Raw genomic sequence first — 19,434 nt, 5'->3', positions numbered from 1 at the left:
CGCCGGCGAGCTCGCCGCGCGGGCACGCCTCCTCCTCCGGCTCCCGCCCCGGATTCGCAGGAAGGTCGGGGGCGCCCGAGCCTTCCAGAGCACCGAAGCGCCACCCAAGAAGTTCCTCCCGCAGGCAGGCAGAAAAGCCAGCCTCCATCCTGGCTCGCCGAGGCGCTCCCCATCGTCGCCGGCTCCCGAGGGCGACCCCCCCGCGTCCGCCGGGGCGGGGGCGCAGGGCGGAGCCGGGGCGGCGGGAGGGTCTGGGTCTCTTCCGTAAACTTGCAATTGGCTCTGGCTCCTGCTGCTCGGGGCCCTGCACTCGGTTTCCGACCCGCGGGATCGCGAGGCCGGCCAGCGTCCAACTCCTCCTCCCACCTTCGCCTCGCGGCGGAAGCCCCCCTCCGCCTTCCCCGAGTCTACCCCAATTTCCCCCGCTTCCCAGTACTCCCCTGCTTCACGGAGGGCACCCAGAAAGGCACTGCTATTTGCAAATGGCATTTGATGATTAAATTAACGCACGCCCGGCCTGCCAGCCCCGCCTCCAAGCCAACTCTTACGAACAGGTAACTCAGGTGGAAAATCAGTGGTCCTCAAACTTCTTTGAGTGCGCCTCGCCAGTTCTTCGAAGGAGGTGGGGCGGAGGATGTCAAACTCCGAGCGCCGGGGCCCCACCCCCAGAGTTCTGCTCCGTCGGTCTGGAGGGGGCCTTGGGGTTTGCGTTGCCACCTGGGCTTCCTTGGCTCAGACAGTAAAGAATCCACCTGCGGTGTGGGAGACCTGGGTTCGATCCCTGGGCTGGGAAGATCTTCTGGAGAAGGGAAGGGCTACCCACTCTGCTATTCTTGCCTCGAGAATTCCGTGGACAGAGGAGTCTGGCGGGCTACAGCCCTTGGGGTCACAAACAGTCCCACCGACTGAGCGCATTTCACACGTACCTAAGTTTTGCTCGTGCTGTCCAGCCACAGTCATAGGCGGCAATGGGACGCAAGTCATATTTTTTCCTCCATTCAAAAAGGTTTGCCAAACAAATGAACAGGGTGTTTTTCTTTCTGGCTTACTTCACTCTCTATAATAGGCTCCAGTTTCATCCACCTCATTAGAACTGTACTGGTTTGCATTCCCACCAACAGTGTAAGAGGGTTCCTTTCTCTTCACATCCTCTCCAGCATTTACTGCATGTAGACTTTTGGATAGCAGCCATTCTGACTGGTGTGAAATGGTATCTCATTGTGGTTTTGATTTGCATCTCTCTGATTATGAGGGATGTTGAGCATTTTTTCATGTTTGTTAGCCATCTTTATGTCTTCTCTGGAGAAATGTCTGTTTAGTTCTTTGGCCCATTTTTTGATTGGGTCATTTATTTTTCTGGAATTGAGCTGCAGGAGCTGCTTGTATATTTTGGAGATTAATCCTTTATCCGTTGCTTCATTTGCTATTATTTTCTCCCATTCTGAAGGCTGTCTTTTCACCTTACCTATAGTTTCCTTTGCTGTGCAGAAGCTTTTGATTTTAATTAGGTCCCATTTGTTTATTTTTGCTTTTATTTCCAATATTCTGGGAGGTGGGTCATGGAGGATCCTGCTGTGATTTATGTCGGAGAGTGTTTTGCCTACATTCTCCTCTAGGAGTTTTATAGTTTCTGGTCTTACATTTAGCTCTCTAATCCATTTTGAGTTTATTTTGGTGTATGGTGTTAGGAAGTGTTCTAGTTTCATTCTTTTACAGCAACACAGTATACTAACGCATATATATGGAATTTAGAAAGATGCAAATGATAACCCTGTATACGAGACAGCAAAAGAGACACAGATGTATAGAACAGTCTTTGGGACTCTGTGGGAGAGGGTGAGGGTGGGATGATTTGGGAGAATGGCATTGAAACACGTATGTTGTCATATGTGAAACAAATCACTAGTTCAGGGTCAATGCATGTTATAGGATGCTCGGGGCTGGCATGCTGGGATGACCCAGAGGGAGGATAAAGGGAGGAGGGAGGTGGGAGGGGGGTTCAGGAAGGGGAACTTATGTAAACCCGGGGCGAATTCATGTCAACGTATGGCAAAACCAACCAGTATAATATTGTAAAATAATTTGCCTCCAATAAAAAATAAATTAATTACAAAACAAAAAACAAAAAAACAAATGAACAGGGTGAACAAGATGTCGGGAGGACCAGCCTCCTCTCAAGAATGCTCTGAAATTGTAGAAGCATGCGTTTACAAACAAACCTGTTCATTAGAAACCATAGCATCCGTCCCTGCGCACAATGAAACACGTGAGCACCTCAAATTAGTAACAGACGGTGGTTCACTCCAGTAATTTGGGAATCAAGCGTTTTACAGCAGGAGGTGACCCCAGAGACAGGACAAAACCTCACCAACCAGGTGATAAACGAAGTTCTGCAAGGTGCATAGATTTGCGTGGAACACCAGGAAGGCCAGTATTCCTGTAAGCAGGTGTAACTGGATGCATCCAAACCCCAGCTAGACCACTGGTTAGCTGCAGATCTTAATTTTCTCTCAGTTTCCTAATCTGTGAAATGGCACCAAGGTCTGTTTTGCTGCAGGGTTGTGAAAACGATATACAGTGTATGAAAGTCACGTGATTCAGGCTTGCATATGCTAGTGCCAGTGCTATTACTGGCCAAGGACACTATGCTGTTTAGCAGGTGAGCTAGGACTCAGGGGGCTTCCCCCATGATTTAGATGAGATTTGCCTGCAATGTGGGAGACCTGGGTTCAATCCCTGGGTAGGGAAGATTGCCTGGAGAAGGGAATGGCTACCCACTCCAGTATTCTTGCCTGGAGAATCCCATGGACAGAGGAGCCTGGAAGGCTACAGTCCATGAGGTCACAAAGAGTGGGACACCACACTAGACCCAAGACCTCTGACTTCTAATGCAAAACAAATTTTTCATCACCCTAGTGTGCAGGAAATATATATATTTGTTTAATATTGGCACTTAAACCTCAAGCTTTTCTCTGAAAAGCTTTCCTGAAGCATTTTCTCCAAGTGACTCCAGAAGTGAAGTGTGTTGGACTTTCTGGTTTCTTATGAGCCTAATGGTGAACTAACAGTCACACCCCAAGAACCAGAAGGATTCAAGATGCAACTTTAAAGCTTTTTAGAATTCCTCTGTAGCCCCTGTCCCCTGTTGGCCCAGGACAGATATCCCTAGAACAAATGGATCTTTGAAACTACATTCTGAGACTTAACATTGTCCCCTCGAATGGGTGATTTTCCTGACTCAAGAGCTTCCCTTTTATTTTCAGCAAACAGAACTGCTAGTCACACCATTGCATCTGCTTTAACCCAGCCCCCCCACCCCCCACCCCCGAGAGACTCCCTGCTGCTTGCAGAGTCACAGAAAAGAAAAGGGCTTTGGGATGGGGGGAAACAGTCAAATAATGAGGGTGGATAATTGAAACTATAGAATCCAACATGTCCCAGAGCGACATCGTGAGTACTAAAGCACGTGGCATTCACATTCCCACATGAAATGAGATGCTAAATTGCTGATAGCCTCCCTGGTGTTTGGCTCCCTGCTGCGATGCCTTCCAGAATGTTCACTAGAGTTTAGGTTCGTTAAAAATCACAGCATAAACTCACACTCTCGATGTTGACGCTGAAATTCTATAAGGAAGAAAAGCTTCTCTCCCACAAAATCCAACTGCAGGTCAGCATCAACAGGCAATTTTTAAAATGAGATCACTGTTAACTGTGAGCAGCACTGTGACGTCTGAGGTTTCTTAACTGCTGGAGTATGTACAGAGTGAGTTTTGAGCTCGTAATGTTAATTCTCTACTTTGCCAACCAAGGTCCATCTAGTCAAGGCAATGGTTTTTCCCGTGGTCATGTATGGATGTGAGAGTTGGACTGTGAAGAAAGCTGACCGCCGAAGAATCGATGCTTTTGAACTGTGGTGTTGGAGAAGACTCTTGAGAGTCCCTTATACTGCAAGGAGATCCAACCAGTCCATTCTAAGGGAGATCAATCCTGGATGTTCATTGGAGGGACTGATGCTAAAGCTGAAACTGCAATACTTTGGCAACCTCATGCGACGAGTTGACTCACTGGAAAAGACTCTGATGCTGGGAAAGGTTGGGGGCGGGAGGAGAAGGGGACGACGGAGAATGAGATGGCTGGATGGCATCACCGACTCGATGGACATGAGTTTGAGTGTACTCCGGGAGTTGGTGATGGACAGGGAGGCCTGGCGTGCTGTGATTCATGGGGTCGCAGATAGTTGGACACGACTGAGCGACTGAACTGAACTGAACTGAACTGAATGTTAATTCTCAGAACTTTTCTTTTCAACAGTGTTTCTTTTTTTCCCCCTTTCCAACCTCACTCTGATTCAACCTTCAGTTTTATTTCATAATTGCTCTTATTTTTAAATGCTTCTCCCACCTCCATCTTATATTTGCTTAGCCTTTAAGATCTTTAATTTCCACTTTGGTTCCCAAAGCTAGTAGGGTTATGAAACCATAAGTCTGGTTTTAAAATCCAATCAGACATACTGAGATTCGTGTGCCTAATGTGTCTTCAGGTAGGTGGCATCTGTAACTGAATAGGAATCTATTTTAAATCAATATGGTGTCTGAATATTTATTATGAGTTTTTGCAAGTTATTGTCAGAGAGTGGTCACTTATTTTCTCTTTTCATCTTAATATTTTCTTCCTGAGTCAGTAACAAATTTTTTAGCATGTCCTTAGGTATTCAGATAGAAAGATTTGGACTTATCCAAACATTAAGAAATTCAAAGGCACAGCTTGTGTTTCTTAATATTGCAAGTGAAGTTTTGATCATTTTTGTGACAATTATTGATGTATATAATATATCCAGATCTGTTGTTTACAGATTTATCCAGAGAAGTGGTATTGATATGAAACTGAAATAACTGCCCACCTGGCTCCCTTTCAAAGCAGCAGCATGATTGTTTCTTGTGGGTTAATCACTTGGGTGTTAAATAATTTCTCATCCAGCAGCACAGTTCAGTTCAGTTCAGTCGCTCAGTCGTGTCTGACTCTCCATGACCCCATGAATCACAGCACGCCAGGCCTCCCTGTCCATCACCAACTCCCGGAGTTCACTCAAACTCATGTCCACAGAGTCGGTGATGCCATCCAGCCATCTCATTCTCTGTCGTCCCCTTCTCCTCCCGCCCCCAACCTTTCCCAGCATCAGAGTCTTTTCCAGTGAGTCAACTCGTCGCATGAGGTGGCCGAAGTATTGCAGTTTCAGCTTTAGCATCAGTGCTTCCAATGAACACCCAGGATTGATCTCTTTCAAAATGGACTGGTTGGATCTCCTTGCAGTACAAGGGACTCTCAAGAGTCTTCTCCAACACCACAGTTCAAAAGCATCGATTCTTCGGCGATCAGCTTTCTTTACAGCCAACTCTCACATCCATACATGACCACGGGAAAAATCATAGCCTTGACTAGATGGACCTTTGTTGGCAAAGTAATGTCTCTGCTTTTTAATATACTATCAAGGTTGGTCATAACTTTCCTTCCAAGAAGTAAGCGTCTCTTAATTTCATGGCTGCAATCAGCATCTGCAGTGATTTTGGAGCCCCCAAAAATAAAGTCTGACACTGTTTCCACTGTTTTTCCATCTATTTCCCATGAAGTGATGGGACCAGATGCCATGATCTTTGTTTTCTGAATGTTGAGCTTCAAGCCAACCTTTTCACTCTCCTCTTTCACTTTCATCAAGAGGCTTTTGAGTTCCTCTTCACTTTCTGCCATAAGGGTAGTGTCATCTGCATATCTGAGGTTATTGATATTTCTCCCAGCAATCTTGATTCCAGCCTGTGCTTCTTCCAGCCCAGCGTTCCTCATGATGTACTCTGCATATAAGTTAAATAAGCAAGGTGACAATATACAGCCTTGACGTACTCCTTTTCCTATTTGGAACCAGTCTGTTGTTCCATGTACAGTTCTGACTGTTGCTTCCTGACCTGCATACAGGTTTCTCAAGAGGCAGGTCAGGTGGTCTGGGATTCCCATCTCTTTCAGAATGTTCCACAGTTTATTGTGATCCACACAGTCAAAGGCTTTGGCATAGTCAATGAAGCAGAAATAGATGTTTTTCTGGAACTCTCTTACTTTCTTCATTATCCAGCAGATGTTGGCAATTTGATCTCTGGTGCCTCTGCCTTTTCTAAAACCTGCTTGAACATCTGGGAGTTCACGGTTCACATATTGCTGAAGCCTGGCTTGGAGAATTTTGAGCGTGACTTTACTAGCGTGTGAGATGAGTCCAATTGTGCGGTAGATTGAGCATTCTTTGGCATTGCCTTTCTTTGGGATTGGAATGAACACTGACCTTTTCCAGTCCTGTGGCCACTGCTGAGTTTTCCAAATTTGCTGGCATTTGAGTGCAGCACTTTCACAGCATCATCTTTCAAGATTTGAAATAGCTCAACTGGAATTCCATCACCTCCACTAGCTTTGTTCGTCGTGATGCTTTCTAAGGCCCACTTGACTTCACATTCCAAGATGTCTGGCTCTAGGTCAGTGATCACATTATCATGACTATCTTGGTCGTGAAGATCTTTTTTGTACAGTTCTTCTGTGTATTCTTGCCACCTCTTCTTAGTATCTTCTGCTTCTGTTAGGTCCATACCATTTCTGTCCTTTATCGAGCCCATCTTTGCATGAAATATTCCCTTGGAATCTCTAATCTTCTTGAAGAGATCTCTTGTTTTTCCTATTCTGTTGTTTTCCTCTATTCCCTTGCATTGATCGCTGAGGAAGGCTTTCTTATCTCTCTTTGCTATTCTTTGGAACTCTGCATTCAGATGCTTATGTCTTTCCCTTTCTCCTTTGCTTTTCGCTTCTCTTCTTTTCACAGCTATTTGTAAGGCCTCCTCAGAGAGCCATTTTGCTTTTTTGCATTTCTTTTCCATGGGGATGGTCTTGGTCCCTGTCTCCTGTACAATGTCGCGAACCTCTGTCCAGAGTTCATCAGGCACTCTATCAATCAGATCTAGTCCCTTAAATCTATTTCTCACTTCCACTGTATAATCATAAGGGATTTGATTTAGGTCATATCTGAATGGTCTAGTGGTTTTCCCTACTTTCTTCAATTTCAGTCTGAATTTGGCAATAAGGAGTTCATGATCTGAGCCACAGTCAGCTCCTGGTCTTGTTTTTGCTGACTGTATAGAGCTTCTCCATCTTTGGCTGCAAAGAATATAATCAATCTGATTTCGGTGTTGACCATCTGGTGATGTCCGTGTGTAGAGTCTTCTCTTGTGTTGTCGGAAGAGGGTGTTTGCTATGACCAGTGTGTTCTTTTGACAAAACTCTATTAGCCTTTGCCCTGCTTCATTCTGTGCTCCAAGACCAAATTTGCCTGTTACCCCAGGTGTTTCTTGACTTCCTACTTTTGCATTCCAGTCACCTATAATGAAAAGGACATCTTTTTTGGGTATTAGTTCTAAAAGGTCTTGTAGGTCTTCATAGAACTGTTCAACTTTGGCTTCTTCAGCATTACTTGTTGGGGCATAGGCCTGGATTACTGTAATATTGAATGGTTTGCCTTGGAAACGAACAGAAATCATTCTGTCGTTTTTAAGACTGCATCCAAGTACTGCATTTCGGACTCTTTTGTTGACCATGATGGCTACTCCATTTCTTCTAAGGGATTCCTGCCCACAGTAGTAGATATAATGGTCATCTGAGTTAAATTCACCCATTCCAGTCCATTTTAATTCACTGATTCCTAGAATGTCTATGTTCACTCTTGCCATCTGCTGTTTGACCACTTCCAATTTGCCTTGATTCATGGACCTAACATTCCAGGTTCCTATGCAATATTGCTCTTTACAGCACCGGATGTTGCTTCTATCACCGGTCACATCCACAACTGGGTATTGGTTTTGCTTTTGCTCCATCCCTTCATTCCTTCTATAGTTATTTCTCCACTGATCTCCAGTAGCATACTGGGCACCTACCGACCTGGGGAATTCCTCGTTCAGTACCCTATCATTTTGCCCTTTGATACTGTTCATGGGGTTCTCAAGGCAAGTATACTGAAGTGGTTTGCCATTCCCTTCTCCAGTGGACCACATTCGGCTGTGGTCCATGTGATCAGATCAACTAGTTTCCTGTGATTATGATTTCAGTGTGTCTGCCCTCTGATGCCCCCTCACAATACCTACCATCTTATTTGGGTTTCTCTTACCTTGGGCGTGGGATATCTCTTCACAGCTGCTCCAAGAAAGCGCAGCCGCTGCACCCCTTGGATGAGGGGTATCTCCTCAATGCCGCCCCCCTGACCTTGAACGTGGAGTAGCTCCTCTCGGCCCTCCTGCGCCCGTGCAGCCACTGCCTACTGGACGTGGGGCAGCTCCTCTCGGCCGCGCCTCTTTGCGTGGTCGGTTGCGCCGGGGCCGGCGTCTCCCGCGTCTGCGCCGCTGGGGCCGGCGTCTCTCTCCAGCAAGCACACTGACACCCTACTCTGCCAGACCTAGTGCTCCTTCAGGAATCCATTTTGTCAAAATGTGAACAAATTTAATCTATAACAATGCCATGATGGGAAACAGTGCCAGGGGCTATGGAGGCCTGAGGAGGGGCATCCAACCTGCCTTTGGGAGGTCAGGGTAGCTTCCGAGAGTAGGCGGCACCTCCATTGAATGTTAGAGGAAAAACAAGAACTTGATGGACAGTAAAGTGGGTCAGTCCGTTAAGTTGGGGCTTGAAAGCATTTTTTTTTATATAAGTTAATATCTTATTTGTCTAAAAATAAGCAAGATCCCCCCTCCCCCAAAATAGTGGCCAAAACAGGAGGAAGTTAGTTTCTCTCATACATAAACAAAGTTCAGCGGTGCTATAGAGGCTCAGTGGTGTTCTTCACCCAAGGCTCTTCTATCTTACTGCACTGCCACGCATGATCTCTTGGCCCAAGATGGCTGCAGGAGCTCTAGTCGTGACAGCTTCATTCTAGATCAACTAAAGGTAAAAGGAAGGAAGGCCTATTCTTTTTAAGGCAGCCTCTTGTTATGCCATACTTTCCTCATTGATCAAAATGTATCACACTGTTCTACATAGCTGCAAGGGAGGCTAGGGAATGAGGTCTTTAACCATATCTGGCAATCAGTTCAGTTCAGTTCAGTTCAGTCGCTCAGTCGTGTCCGACTCTCCGCGACCCCATGAATCACAGCACGCCAGGCCTCCCTGTCCATCACCAACTCCCGGAGTTCACTCAAACTCATGTCCACAGAGTCGGTGATGCCATCCAGCCATCTCATTCTCCGTCGTCCCCTTCTCCTCCCGCCCCCAACCTTTCCCAGCATCAGAGTCTTTTCCAGTGAGTCAACTCGTCGCATGAGGTGGCCAAAGTATTGCAGTTTCAGCTTTAGCATCAGTCCCTCCAATGAACATCCAGGATTGATCTCCTCTAGAATGGACTGGTTGGATCTCCTTGCAGTATAAGGGACTCTCAAGAGTCTTCTCCAACACCACAGTTCAAAAGCATCGATTCTTCGGCGGTCAGCCTTCTTCACAGTCCAACTCTCACATCCATACATGACCACGGGAAAAACCATTGCCTTGACTAGACGGACCTTGGTTGGCAAAGTAATGTCTCTGCTTTTTAATATACTATCAAGGTTGGTCATAACTTTCCTTCCAAGGAGCAAGCGTCTTTTAATTTCATGGCTGCAATCAGCATCTGCAGTGATTTTGGAGCCCAAAAAAACAAAGTCTGACACTGTTTCCACTGTTTTTCCATCTATTTCCCATGAAGTGATGGGACCAGATGCCATGATCTTTGTTTTCTGAATGTTGAGCTTCAAGCCAACCTTTTCACTCTCCTCTTTCACTTTCATCAAGAGGCTTTTGAGTTCCTCTTCACTTTCTGCCATAAGGGTAGTGTCATCTGCATATCTGAGGTTATTGATATTTCTCCCGGCAATCTTGATTCCAGCTTGTGCTTCTTCCAGCCCAGCGTTCCTCATGATGTACTCTGCATATAAGTTAAATAAGCAAGGTGACAATATACAACCTTGACGTACACCTTTTCCTATTTGGAACCAGTCTGTTGTTCCATGTCCAGTTCTAACAGTTGCTTCCTGACCTGCATACAGGTTTCTCAAGAGGCAGGTCAGGTGGTCTGGGATTCCCATCTCTTTCAGAATGTTCCACAGTTTATTGTGATCGACACAGTCAAAGGCTTTGGCATAGTCAATAAAGCAGAAATAGATGTTTTTCTGAAACTCTCTTGCTTTCTCCATGATCCAGCGGATGTTGGCAATTTGATCTCTGGTGCCTCTGCCTTTTCTAAAACCTGCTTGAACATCTGGGAGTTCACGGTTTATATACTGCTGAAGCCTGGCTTGGAGAATTTTGAGCATGACTTTACTAGCGTGTGAGATGAGTGCAATTGTGCGGTAGTTTGAGCATTCTTTGGCATTGCCTTTCTTTGGGATTGGAATGAAGACTGACCTCTTCCAGTCCTGTGGCCACTGCTGAGTTTTCCAAATCTGCTGGCATATATAAGTCCTGGTAAAGTCAGGGTTGTTAGTGAGGAAGAAAAGGAGCTATTGGGAACAACCACCAGCTGTCTCTGCCAGAGCAGTAATTGTGGGTGGAGACCAGGCTGTGTGAGCAAAGGAGGGAAGGGAATCTTATCTTGTTTCAAGGGAATCGATAAAGATAAATCGGTCACTTTGGTTTAGAATTTGGTTTGTCAAGAGATAAGGCTAGAGAAATAAACAGATGCGAGGCTGTGGGAGATCTTGTAAACTGTACCCTGCTAAGGAGCTGGAGTGCTATCCTGAGGGCCATGGGCAGCCGATGAAAGAATTTCATCCGTGAGATAGAGAAATGCACTGGGAGGTGAGGGCAGGCCAGCATTAAGGGGCGATGACAGCCTTTCAGGAGAAACCATGACAGGCTCAGCGAGGCAGTGGTATCAGGATGGGAAGATGTGAACTGATTTAAAAGATATTAGAGTGGTAAAACTGGTCAGATGGAGGTGGTAAGAGAGAAGTGGTTAAAGATGGCAGACACCCAGGAACCTGGGCGGATACGACGATGCTCCTTGAGAGGACAGCAAATGCTGGAGAAGCCGGGTAGAGAAGCTGAGCTTGGTTTGGACGCATTGTCCCAAACATTGTATCTGCATACACAGTTTGGCTTGATCCATTTTTTTAGCAGTGCTGTTCCGGTGTAATTTATGTACCATAAAATTCATCCATTTTAAGTGTACAGTTGGGTGAGTTTTAGAAAATTTACATAGTTGTGCAACCATTATTCAGCTTTGGAAGGCTTCCACGGTACCAGAAAGTTCCCCCATGACCATTTATAGTCAGTTCCCTCCCACTCCTAGCTGCAGGGATTCACTGATTTGCTTTCTGTCAGATACCCTTTTAAAAATGTAAGTTCATGATGTTATTCCCTGGTGGGGAGTCAAGGGTCAAAGGCAGGCAAGGCCATGAACCCCCAGGAGAGGATACAAGAATTATGAGGCTTTTCAGCCTGCACCCCCTCAAGGGTTACCTCCTTTCTGCCTCTAATCCTGCCTCATATTGGGCCACAATTAGAGTCAGGGATAAGGGATAGTTTTCAAGTATTTTAGGGCAGAAAATGGTAGGAAACCTCTAAACTTGTTGGTTTTTAAATAATTAGCTTACTGTATTTCGTTATTTTCAACTGGCTGTTTTGGCAGTTATCTACAGAGAAGTCATTTTGGTTATGTGCCAGACGCCAGATGAGATGGTGCTTCAGAGGACACTTTATGTAACATACAGTTTTCAGGATCGCCCCCTGGTTTTCCCACAAACAGTGTCTCAACAGTACTGAGGCATTAAGCCTGGTCACTGCTCCCTGGACAAAGTTTGTCAGATGCAGGCCCACAATTTACAAACCTGAAGGGTGCCCCAGCCTCCCTCAATACCAGAACCGTATTTTTTGGCTGTGAATAATCCCACACTTAAAAGCAGACAAGATGACTGTTATTTTTAGTGGCAATGCAATCCCTGTTGAGGTGGTTTGAGGGCGCATCAGTCTGAATGTCCCTCGGTTTTCCTCAGGAAGACTGTTCAAGCAGGAATACTTTTTCTTGGTCCTTGAATTTCAGCTTGTTATAGATATCTAAATTCTCTCAGACTCCTTTTCAATTTTATCTATCTTGAATAATGTCAAGATTTCTTAATTGGCTGTTAACAACATCAACACCATGAAGATGACTGATTTAGAAATGAGAATTAGGCAGGCACTTTTCGCTTCCTTGATTGTCTCAAAGTGGCTTTTGGACAGGACCATGGCTCTAACACATTTCCATCCTTGAAAGCGCCTTCTCCACTGTTTTAACCTCCTCCAATCTTTCTGTCACTTGCAAAGATAGGAAAAGTGATACTAAGTGCTGCAGAAACCACAAGCTTTAAAAACCATCATATCAAATATTCTTCAAATTCAATGTTCCTTCTAGCCAGCAGCACTGGGATTGAAGCTCATTGAAAACAGTGCACAACCTCACAACCTCTCTGGAAATGTGGCCCAAACATGTTACCATGATTCCTTTATCCCACAAGTATTTTTGAGCCCCGACTATGCGCCAGGCTCTGTGCTGGGCAGCGGAGATTGAGAATGGAACAGGACAGGGAAGGTCTCTACTGTCTGGAGCCGACCTTCTGGATGATTTCAAAGTAGTAGTTCAGTTCAGTTCAGTCGCTCAGTCATGTCCGACTCTTTGCGACCCCATGAACCACAGCATGCCAGGCCTCCCTGTCCATCACCAACTCCCGGGGTACACTCAAACTCATGTCCATTGAGTCAGTGATGTCATCCAACCATCTCATCCTCTGTTGTCCCCTTCTCTTCCTGCCTTCAGTCTTTCCCAACATCAGGGTCTTTTCAAATGAGTCTGTTCTTTGCATCAGGTGGCCAAAGTATTGGAGTTTCAGCTTCAGCATCAGTCCTTCCAATGAATATTCAGGACTGGTCTCCTTTAGGACGGACTGGTTTGATCTCCCCGCAGTCCAAGGGACTCTCAAGAGTCTTCTCCAATACCACTTCAAAAGTAAGTGAAGTAAATAAAACAGGGTGATATGCTGGTGAGTGACCTGGGAAGAGTCATCTTAGAAGGGCAACAGGGAGACCTTCTAGAGGAGATGAATTTACACTGAGCCCTAGATGAAGGGAAGGGGGCACATGAGGTCAGGAGAAGGACAATTCCAGGGGGAGGGCGTAAGAGAGGACACAGCTTGGCATGCTGAAGGCTCTTCAAGGAGGCTGGGGGTCTGCAGAAGTGTAATCTGGGGGAATAGTGCTATGTGCTGGGATGACCGCTGGGCAGGATATGGAACAGTTCCTGTTTCCTGCTACAGGGGGTGAAACAGCTCACCTGTAGCCCCCAGCAAAACATTTGGATTCTATTGTAAAAGCCATGGAAAGTCACTGTGGGGAGGAGGACGTGTGGGGAGGTGGCCATGAAGCAGGCGAGTAGGAAGATGTCCTTTGCTTTGCAGGAAAGTCTCTGTGGCAGTTGAGTGACGGTGGGCCTGGGAGCAGGGCAGAGAGGAGGCAGCGTCACAGGCTAGGGAGGGGTTGTGTAGTGGAGGTGAGAGGTTGCGGTGGCTCTCAACTGGATGGTGGTGAGGCAGGTGGCAGGAAGAAGTGGGACTGGGGACAAATTATGGAGTGAGAGCCCCAGGATGCAATGGTGGATGGGATGTGGCAGGGTGATGGCAGAGAGGAATCAAATCTGACCCAAAGTCCTTGATTTGGACAACTAGGTGGATAGGGGTGCTGCTTACCAGGGTGGGGAGGACGGAGAATGAGCAGGTGTGGGGAGAAAGAGTTCTATTTTGTACATATTAAATCTCAGATATCTATCCTATTCGTTCACTCATTCATTCAACTCCCCTAGAACGACCCTCTGTTCTAGATAGCAAACATTTACACTCAGGCCCTTAAGATGAACGAGCCAGAGACCCTGCTTTCTAGGCATTCATAGTCTAGTAGAGGAAGAAGACATACAGGAAAAGGGTCATGACAGGGGTGACCAGGGCTTCCCCAGTGGCTCAATGGTAAAGAATCCACCTGCAATGCAGGAGATGCAGGAGACGTGGGTTCGATCCCTGGGCTGGGAAGATCCCCTGGAGAAGGGCGTGGCAACCACTCCAGTAATCTTGTCTGGAGAATCCCATGGACAGAGGAGCCTGACAGGCTACAGTCCATAGGGATTGCAAAGAGTCGGACATGACTGAGTGACTGAGAATACACACACACACACATGATCAGTAACATAATAGAGGTGTGCTGATGGACCAGCCGAACCAAAGGGAAGACCACTTCTCCGGGGAGGGGAGGCATGGTGACGCTTAGGAGAGGAGAGCTCTTGAGCTGGATCTTGAGGGGTGGTGACAACAACCAATGAGTTAACCAATAAGGGGACTTTCCCAGGGCACTGGAGACAGTGGCCGTTCGAGGGTGGAGTCAGTAGTCCAGCCGTGGAGGGAGGAGGGGGAAAGTGTATGACCCTCGTGAAGAGCCATTGAATGCCAGCTCCTGGCGTCTCATTTGAATCTGAACCAAGCTGAAATAGTGATGTGTACTGGATATCACAGAGTCTTAAACATTATTACATGAACAAACATATTAACATATTGATTGGCTCCAAATAAGAGCTCTGCAAAGCAAAGTGTATTTTCAGTAGTATTCCTGGAGTTGTCTCTCTGTTTGTAGGGGAGACACGGGGATGTTAAGAAACTTATCCCGAGTCATCCAAGGGATAAGTGATAAGCCAGGATTTTATCCCAGGAGGTCTGTCTCCAGAACCAGGCTGGTCCCAACCCCAAATCTTGTGGAAAGATTAGCCAGTGAAGATGAATAAACTACAGAACAGTGGGTTCAGTGTGATCACAACTCCACTTGTGTTCACAGGGAGAAAGGCACTTAACCACAGACTTATTCATACATACATTCTGCACATTCAATTTTTCTAGAAGGATTTGAAAAGAAAAACTTCAAGATTACCTTTGGGGAATTGGAAAGAAGCTAGAGGAAAAGGAAATTTTCATTTTAAATTTCATATCCTTCTGCTGCTTAGATTTTTAAAATGTAAGACAGTATTGATTTACAATTAAAATATTAAAGCTAGGTAGTACACGCAGGGGTGTGCCAGCATCTGTGGTCCACCTCGCCAGCTCTGTGGAATTTTTAGAATGCTGGGTCATTTTACCTCTGGTTCCCCAGGGTCAGTAAGAATAGCTGTGGGTAGCAGCCATGGATACCTCAGTGGCTGGCAAGAATCTTAATTTTGGAAGCTCAGTTTTGAAAATTTAGCTCCTGAAATCTTCTTGCTCATACCTCACACCAATCTCTGTTGCCCCCAGCTTGGGACATAAAGTCTAGAGAGAGGTCATCGAATTCTGTCATTATTGCCCAAGGAGGGACATTCCTGATTGTCTTGCTCTGATGGATTACAGTACCAGCCAGAAGTGTTTTAGGGGTAGAAACCCCAGATACCAGACAATCTTGGATGACTAGGGATTGCTAGAGACTACAGGTAACCCAGGTGGGGCATCTCCATGCAGTCATAAAGAGGAGAAGAGTGACTGAAGGTTAAACATTCCTTTTCTAGATCATTCGCCTGACACCATCTTCCACTTGCAATGCAGGAGATGTGGGTTCAATCCCCTAACTGAGAAGATCCCCTGGAGGAGGAAACAACAGCCCACTCCAGTATTCTTGCCTGAAAAATCCCATAAACAGAGGATCTTGGCGGGCTACTGTCCATGGAGTTGCAAAGAGTCGCATACAACATGACTGAGCATGCATGTTGGCTTGGCTATCTCAGTGCGATAAATACCTGAACCACAGATGTGGCAAATGGGTTTCACCACAAGTACCCAACCCATTCAACTGCTATTACAGTAAACTGAGAAAAAATCTGAGACAAAATCTGAGCTCTGCAGAAAAAAATAAATAAAAAGGAATTAGTGATTGATTAGTGATGTCTGAATGGACAAGGTATGGTATGGATGCCAGGTAGTTCTCATCGGGGCTTGAGTGCAATCCTGCCTTCGGCCTTTTCTTCAACAAGATGAGTAATTCAGATTCTCTCTGCTGATATTTATCTCATTCTACCCTCTATATTCATAGCACCTGGTTCATACTTCTGGACCTGCACTTGCCACAGCCTGCCCCAGGCCCGAACCAGTTCCACGTGTGTCTGTCTCTCCTTTTCACTCACCATCCTGAGCACAGTGGCCACATCATATCCTGGTTCCCATCCGCAGTGCTCTCTCGTGGCGTTCTGCATGCAACTGGCACACAGACAATGTTTGTGGAATTGAAATACTTGGAACTGGATTTCGGTGGGGCCCCTGCAAGAGACCTGAGCAACCTGGCAAGTCCAGAGGGATCAAAGTGAGGGCGAGGAGAACCTGCAACGGGGGGACCAAGTCCAAGCCGCAGGGTGTAAGAAATGTCAGTTCCACTTACTGTCCTCTGTATTAGTTTTCTATGGCTGCTGTAATAAGTCACTACAAACTTGGTGGCTTAAAACAATACTTTTTGCTGTTGTTCAGTCACTAAGTCATGTCCAACTCTTTGCAACCCCATGGATTTCAGCACACCAGGCTTCCTTGTCCTTCACTATTTCCCGGAGTTGGCTCAAATTTCTGTCCATTGAGCCAGTGATGCTGACAACAGCTTTATTCTCTGACAACTCTCTAGGTTAGAAACCCAACAGGCCTCTCTCTAGGCAAAGATGGAGGGGTTGGCAGGGCTGTGTCCCTTCTGGAGATTCTGAGGGAGGATCCTGTCCCTGCCTCCTTCAGCTCCTGGAGGCCACCTGCATTCCTTGACTTGTGGTTCCTTCCCTTCCTGCTTCACAGGCAGCAACACAAAACAGCTTCAAATCATTTCAGGGTTCTGTTTTTCTGAAGGCCTCTTCCACTCTCTTAAGTGGAAGATTACATTAAGCCTGTTGAGATCCTCCAGGTCAGCTGATGAGCAATTTTAATTCCATCTGCAACCTTAATTTAATTTTGCCAAACAAAACAGGATATTCATAGGGCCCAAGGGTTAGGAAAAGGACATCTTTGGAGGAGGTGTAACTCTGCCCACACCTCTTAATAAACTTACAGACAGTTCTGAACTCCCAGCTGGTGCAGTTGAGGGGACATTTCAACCCACTCACAACTGAAGCTCCCTCCTATTGCCTCACAAAGGTCAGGGAGGCCCTCAGGGCCCCCAGGGGCATGGCGGAAGGGCCATACTCTCCTGTCCATCCTAATGGTCGCGTCACTCAAGCTGTGAGGTCCCTGTAGGGGGACTTTTGGTTTCAGTGGCATTGTCCAGTCTGGAAACCTCAGTGAAGGTGCTCCAGCTTCCCTGAGACCCCCAGAGCCTTCCGTTTCCTCCTGCTCCTGTGTGAAGACCTCCAACAGAACCAGTCCTGGGAACTGGGAGGGTTACATGACTGGATCCCCCTCCCTCCAGACACACATGCTTGGAGCTTTCAGTGGAGTGAAAATCCCTGAGGTGAAGGCTTACAAAAGGCCTGACTTACTTGCTTGGAAATGAGGTGGAGGAGGGAAAAACACAGAGAAGGAAACATACATTAATACCTCAGAAATGTCTCAGGCCACACCTTTTGCCCGGTTTTGCCTGGGGCCGGCTCCACACCATAAATGCCTCATTACAACCCTGCCTGGGGCACTCTTCCCATTTGGACCGCGCCAGGCTCCTCTCTAAACCCTGGGCAGGAGGGCCCCCCCACCCCAGTCGCTGGCTGCCATGATCTGATCGTAAATGCCCAGGCCAGGCTGGGCACGTCAGAGCCTCCCCTGGGAGCTGGGGAGTGTTTACACGGCTGGCAAGGAGGCTAGTCTCAGCGTGAGAAGAGGCCTGTTTAGAGTAGAAGGCCCGGAAGGATTTATGGACGGCCGCCTGCTGAAATAGAGCGGTCATTAAGGAGAGGTGAGCGGCCGTTGGAAGCGGGAGTATTTGGTAATGACATGGGCACAAATATTGGTCAGGGAGGCCTCCTAGAATGTACCGTTTTCTGTTTGCTTTGTGGGGGAGGAGAGTCTGCTGCCTTTTTTTGGAAAATGGGGATAAAAAGATGTGAATTTAGTGCTTGTGAGAAGCAGAGGAAAGGTCTGGAAGCAGAAGTCCTTAACTCGGCCCCAGAGGTGCAGGTGGGCTTGGCTGTGGCCCTGGAGGCTGCTGCTGGGGGCCAAGGGCTCGGGCAGAAGCCTGCAGTGGGGACTGGCCCTGGACACCCACCCGCCACCCCCAGAGCCTGGGAGAGACTCCTTATTTTCCCATCTAGCTTGCACTTCATTTCACCTGCAAAGATCAGCAAGACAAGCTTTTACTCCTTCCCTTTTAGGAGTTATCTTAAAACCCCTAACATTCTCAAAAGGGCTTTTAGACAGATTTTTGTAGGTGTACCTTGAGAGAATTTGCAAAATCTTCTTGAAGTTGTTACTTTTCTGCATTGACTTTCCCCCAGACATGGGTAGCTGCATCCGTAATAATTTCCTTAATAAATTCCTGCAGTTGAAAGCCCCAAGTGTTACGGTCATGTTGTCTGTCCAACTCCCCTTTCTTTAGGGAACATCCTTCCCTCCTCTATATGATCCTGCTGTATGTCAGTTAAGGGACTCTTGCCTCCCTCCAGAATGATGGGCATATGACCCAGGGCAGACATGGTGACTGGTCTAGGAAGAACACATGACCCAAACAAGCGTAAAATGAGTGCCCTTGGGAAATGGATGCATGTTAATTTGAAAAGAGATGTGCTTTCTCCTAGATCAGTTAAGCTGGGCCATCTCACCTGGCCACAGGAGGGTCCTGTCTAGAGTGGGAGAGAATGGCACCCTGGCATGGGGAAGGAGAATGCGAATGGGGAGGCAGAGGGATTTGAAGTCATTATCTGTATCCTGGGATGAAGCTGAGCTTAGAGTCAGTAACACTCTGGGGCATTTTAGTTGGGTGAAATCCCCTTTGGATGTTTAATCTATTCTGAGCTGTGTCTCTGTCACTTGCAACCTAAGAAAATAAGTTATTAAGAAAATAAACTTTGTAAAGATGTTCAAGCAGGTTTTAGAAAAGGCAGAGGCACCAGAGATCAAATTGCCTACATCCGCTGGATCATGGAGAAAGCAAGAGAATTCCAGAAAAACATCTATTTCTGCTTCATTGACTATGCCAAAGCCTTTGACTGTGTGGATCACAGTAAACTGTGGAAAATTCTGAAAGAGATGGGAATACCAGACCACCTGACCTGCCTCTTGAGAAACCTGTATGCAGGTCAGGAAGCAACAGTCAGAACTGTACATGGAACAACAGACTGGTTCCAAATAGGAAAAGGAGTGCGTCAAGGCTGTATATTGTCACCTTGCTTATTTAACTTATATGCAGAGTACATCATGAGGAATGCTGGGCTGGAAGAAGCACAGGCTGGAATCA

General features: G+C 46.6%; 1 long non-coding RNA gene across 1 annotated transcript; it reads left to right on the top strand.

The window, feature by feature from the left end:
* Positions 1-202: 202 nt before the first annotated feature.
* Positions 203-15,902, top strand: LOC129550229 (uncharacterized). The gene is made up of 3 exons (XR_008684792.2): positions 203-554; positions 12,888-13,027; positions 15,593-15,902. It is a non-coding gene; the product is annotated as an uncharacterized LOC129550229 (long non-coding RNA).
* The last annotated feature ends 3,532 nt before the right edge of the window (positions 15,903-19,434 follow it).

This window comes from Moschus berezovskii, chromosome 21 (assembly GCF_049115385.1).
Source record: "Moschus berezovskii isolate FMDL1 chromosome 21, NW_MosBer_1.0, whole genome shotgun sequence".
In the NCBI taxonomy this organism is placed as follows: Eukaryota; Metazoa; Chordata; class Mammalia; order Artiodactyla; family Moschidae; genus Moschus; species Moschus berezovskii.
This window is presented reverse-complemented; position numbering and strand designations above follow the sequence as displayed.